The sequence below is a fragment of the Thalia democratica genome, chromosome 1 (genome assembly GCF_965202585.1).
Source record: "Thalia democratica chromosome 1, ktThaDemo2.hap1.1, whole genome shotgun sequence".
In the NCBI taxonomy this organism is placed as follows: domain Eukaryota; kingdom Metazoa; phylum Chordata; class Thaliacea; order Salpida; family Salpidae; genus Thalia; species Thalia democratica.
Window position 1 is genome coordinate 21,432,600 of NC_139165.1, and position 5,522 is coordinate 21,438,121.

Below are 5,522 nucleotides of genomic sequence, written 5' to 3' on the forward strand. Positions count from 1 at the left end.
TCGTGACGTCGTTGGTGATTAAATGACGTCGTGTTTACAAAACGGGTTCACATTTTTGTCCATGTAACGAACATTGACGTCATTACATAAAGTTACACGGTTGAAGTGAAAAAAATTCGACAGTGTACGTAAGTTTTTCTTGTGAAGCTGTTCAAAACGTTTTAATCAAGGAAAAAAAAGAAAGCCGTCTTCATAAAGTATTTGTCATCATATGTTAAGTTGTTTATAACTTTGAAAAAAGAATACATATTTTCTAATTAACACAGAAAAAATATGTAAAAGTAAGTTTTTGTTTGTCCAGCAATAAAAGCACTAAAATATTCTTTTTAAGTTTAATTACAATACAAATGTATATATATATATATATATATATAACAAATAGACAACACCATTTTATACTCAAAACATAAATAAATACAATTACTGTATCAACATAAAATTTTGTAACTAAATATTTTTTTTCACCATGTTGTTTTTTAACTCATAACTTTACATATGTTAATGGTTTTAAATCTTTGTTTAAATTTTGCAGCAAAATTAGTTTTACTACTTTAACTAAATCTTATTGTATATATATTCTGTGTTAAAAGAACTAATTTGTTAGTTTTTTAAAAAAGTTGTGGGCTAGTTTTATTAAAAGCATGTAATGATTTACTAAATACTCGCGCTAGTATATAATTATTTTTGTTGTTAATAGCTTTATTATTTTACCTCTTACTTTATATTGCGCTTAGTTTTTTAATAAAACACTTCATACGTACAGTTTTTTCCGTAAAAATAAGGAACCTATCTTTTAATGTTGCCTTTATGGTTGGTCGCGCTTTATATTTAAAATATATATACCACAAGTAAGTTTTGTTTTTGTAATTCAAAACTTTTTTTTACTGTTTAGTTTTTATACTTGTTTAACTCACTAAAGGTCATTTAATGGTCTTTTATTATTTTCTATTGAAATTTCGCAAACAAAAGTAGCGTTTTATGTCATATTTATTTTAGTATTTTTTTGTTTTAACAACCTCAAATTTTTTGAACACCAACCGTTACAAAAATGTTGAAACAAAATGTTCTAAAAAATTATTGTAGCATACTTTCACAATTCTTGTAATATCTACTTCTGATGTAAATTTGTAAGCACTTTTGAACATTTGCACAAATATGTAATTTTGGTAGCTTTTTGACCTTTTCAAATGTTTTATCTATCGTTTTTATGCAAAAATATTATTTTAGGAAATTTTTATATTTTACGTTCAACAACTTTTGATTCATTTTGTTTTCACTGTTATAAATGAAATGTTTATACTATCACTTTATTAAACCGTAGATTTACTTTCATAGATATTCAATTATCTGATAAAACAAATAACTTTTATATATACATACTTAATATTTGGATGTTGTTAAAAATTTTTTGATACATTTTGACGCTTGTAATTTTTTTACTGTTTAATAAATAACTACTCAAAAGACTTAATTGTAAAAAAAAATATTTTAATAAGTAAGTTAATTAAAGTAATAAATGCGTACATTTGAAAAAAAAACAAATTAGTATAAGCTTAATAACGATAAATTTAAGGTTTTTTTAACATAATTTTCATTGAAGCTTTCTAATGCTATTACAATAACTAAAACAATTTAGTAGTTACAAAAAATCAAAAAAAAAAATTTTTTGTTTCATTTTCGTTACTCAACATATGACATAAAAATAGTTAAAAACAGTTTTTAAACGATGAATTTTTTTTTAACATGTTATTTTATATTAATATAAACAAAAACTAATAGTATAAGAATTTAAAAAAACCTTTGAATAACAAAAACATTGTTTTACTAATTAAGCTTAAGAGTTATTAGAAACTAAATAAAATAACTTTAGTTATTTTGTTATACTTTGCCGAAATAGTATGTTTAGTCATAATAAATGCTACGTTTCAGATAAATTTCGTATTTAGATAAGTAATAAATATCTCAGCTATAACTTAATTGATATATATTAATTAGCAGTCTCGTATCAACTAATACCTTGTTTTCAAATGTTAAAAATCAGTTTTATGTTATATATTTGTATGTATATATATCTACTGTTATTAATAACAGGTACAATAACTTAGAACGCAGTTAAACATAATTTATTATTAACTTTTTGTAGATTATGTAAAGAATCTTCAGACGTTATTCTTAAAACTAACAATACATATTAAAATTTATTTTTCGATAACGTTAAAAACACAAAGTAAAAACAACACTTTGCAAATTTAAATGTTGAAGGGTATTTTGCATTCTAAGTGATTGTATACAAATAATATGAATTAGTTATTTAGTAAGATTTATAGTTTTACACATAAGCAAGGTTTTTATTATTTCAATGTACTTAATAAATTAATCATTTAATTAGTTTTTTAATTAAGTATTAATATTTAAACACACAAGTGCAAAAATTTATTTTACTAAGTAAGAAACAGAAAGGAATTCACAAAACAAATCATATATACTAAATTTGTTAACATATGTAAAAACTTAAACTAAAAACAGAGAAGTTGGTAGAAAAATATAAATCTAGGTTAGTAAGTTATTAAGCTAATAATTATGATTAACCACATTTAATGAATTTTTACAAAAGTTCTGTTGATATGTTCATGTTATAGTTGACAGATCCTAGTAAGACTTATATAATCTTTACGATGTTGAAATAGGGTAATTGCTAACTGCAACCCGTAAGGAATTAATTTGTAGTCCGTAAGGTAACATTCTAGCTGATTATTTAACTTTTAAAAACAATCAATGAAAAATTATTTGTGATAAAAATATTTTATTGGGCTTTTAATCTTATATTTAGTAAAGAATAATGCATATTGATGCCTAAACTAATTGGGCTAGCGGAAGACCTTTTTTTTTAAAATGCAGTCCACAGGTAACTTAATCTAGAAAATCTAGCCGCATCGTGTCAAAGAATTTCGACCTCTTGTCTAAATGGCCATATGCATAATTTTACATTTATATTTTTCTTTTATTCCTGAACTTTAACACGTTTTCTATAAAAATGCTGTTATTTTATCTAAAACCAATTTGTAATGTACCGTGTTTTTTTAAGGATTTTTTTTATTTTATAGGCTCAAGTTTATTCAATTATTCACTCGTTTATTTTTTAAGTCACTTGTATTTGTAATTTTTGTTGATCTAAACTTGTTAGATGTCTCTTAGCCGGGTTAACCGATGTCAAAAACAGCTCAAAAATCTTTGGACAATAAACGAATGAGACAATTGCATTTCTCTTAGTTTATCATTCCCACGTCATCAAATAAAAGTTCATTATCAATTCTATTTTGTTTCTTTTCTAGCTCGTTGGTCCTTGTGAAATACGTAAAGTAAATACTGCGGAAGTCAGTATATTCATTATCTTAAATACTTCAGTTGATTTGTTAGTGGATACTGCTTTTATATAAATTCTTACTAAACTATGATGCATGAATCAAAACTAATAATATATTTCTCGCTTTAAACCATAGATATGGGTACTCTTTGTATAAATTTTATGTTTTCTAAGTTATTCAAGTTTAATATTCCTACTAAAATACTAACTAAACTTTCAGGTCTTGATTTACTGGCAACGCTGTTTTAAAACAATAATCTGAGAATGATAGTGGACATCTGCATTTTAAAACTATGTTTATAGTTGCGTTAATTTTTCATTTCTATATAATCACAAATAGGTTCTTTGAAAAAATGGAACAACCCAGATTTTGGTCCATTTTCCTTTTAGAGTTATTATCTCGTAGATATATTGTATAAATAAATATTTAAATTAGAGTTAAGTTAAAGTCAATAGTATCTTGACATAAAATAATAATCTGAGTATTTCATACTAGCCTTTTATGCAATAAAGAGTTTAGGATTGCGTTCCCATACCTTCCGCTAAATCTATCATGTCCTTAAAGTAGAATAAAGGCTGAAATGAATCTTCTTTTTATTATAAATGTAAGTATTTAGCAAACTCAAGCCATAAACCTACTTGATAACTATGGAAGGTGTATAAATGTACTTTTTCAATGGTTCGTGGCATAGCTTTGTAATTTTTTAGATAAATCTTTCTTTATTTAGAAAACTAATTTTCAACGGACCTTGCAAATCTCTTTTTTAATTCATCAAACCTTAAAAACGCATTATTTGTTCTTGGCTTTTTTAATTGAAAAATTTCAAAATAACATAGAACTAGTTCTACCAAGTATTCTTCTTCAAAATGGCTTTCTTCAAATATCGTGATTTAATAAAAAAAAGTATTAACTCGGTTGTTTTTTTAAAGGTAATACTTCACTTTTTTTAGGTGTACTTTTTTTTATTTATATTATTTTATTATACTTTATATTTCCGGTGGGACTACATTTATCCTTAAGCTCAAAACAACAAAATGAAATGGGTCAAATTAAAATGAACATAATATAATAAAGTTGTAAAAACTGTTGCCCAAAAATTATATCAAAAATAAAAGAAAACTTATGTTGTTTAAATAAAGCCTTGTTATGTTTATGATGCAATTTAAATAAAATAACCAATAATAAATGTAATACTGTTTATTACTAGTAAATATATTTAGTAAACACATTGGGTTCAAATCGCAATTATAAGTAAATAAGAAGTAATTATATCTATATTATTATATACATATAGTTTATTACAAACTGTACATTTAAAAAACAGTACAATTGTTCCATATGTGCTATGCATTTAATCATCAGTTGTTTAAACTCGAAATTAGTGGAGTGTACAAAATTATATATGAAACAATTGTTCTGCTTTCTTAAATGGAACATTTTGTAATAAATTGTTTGAAATTCTTTGAGTGGGCTCATTGAAAGTTGAACATGTTAACCTAGACTCTTTATACATATGTAAATTATAATTTATATCCTAAATTAATCTCAAAGTACCAATTTTTTAAATTTTCAATTCATTTTTAAAAGTTTATAAAGTTAACTAGAAAAACAAGCAAGCCTTAGCTCCAAAAATGTTTGTTGCTTTTTTTGTCGGAAAATGTTAAAATTATTTTGTAGAAATATCTAATACGACTTATTGAAAATCCGTTGAAAGTAATTTTAAAAGCTATGCAAACAATAATTAAGTGTTTTTATGTAAAAATACTGTTTAACTGTGTTTATTTGGCTGGTTATTTTCCAACCTTACAAAATCTGATTACAGAAAACATTTGAATCACTTTACTCTATACTTTTTATTTAATTTCATCTCTAAATGCTTTAGAATATTAGCTTTATGTCCTCAAATTTGTGTCCTTAATCTGACAAGGCATGATGGCAAAGCGGTCCAAATGATAGCTTTGAATTTTTTTTCATCTGAACGTTGTAAGATCGATAACTCAGTGGTCGACAATATTGAAAAATAAAACTTACATCAAAAAAATTTTTTCTACATACTACAGCAAACCCGCTGTCATAAACAAATTCTGTTAGAAAAACAAATGCTGTAGTACTCTTCATAATCATTATTTAGAAAGTGTTAAAATTTGATATAAACAC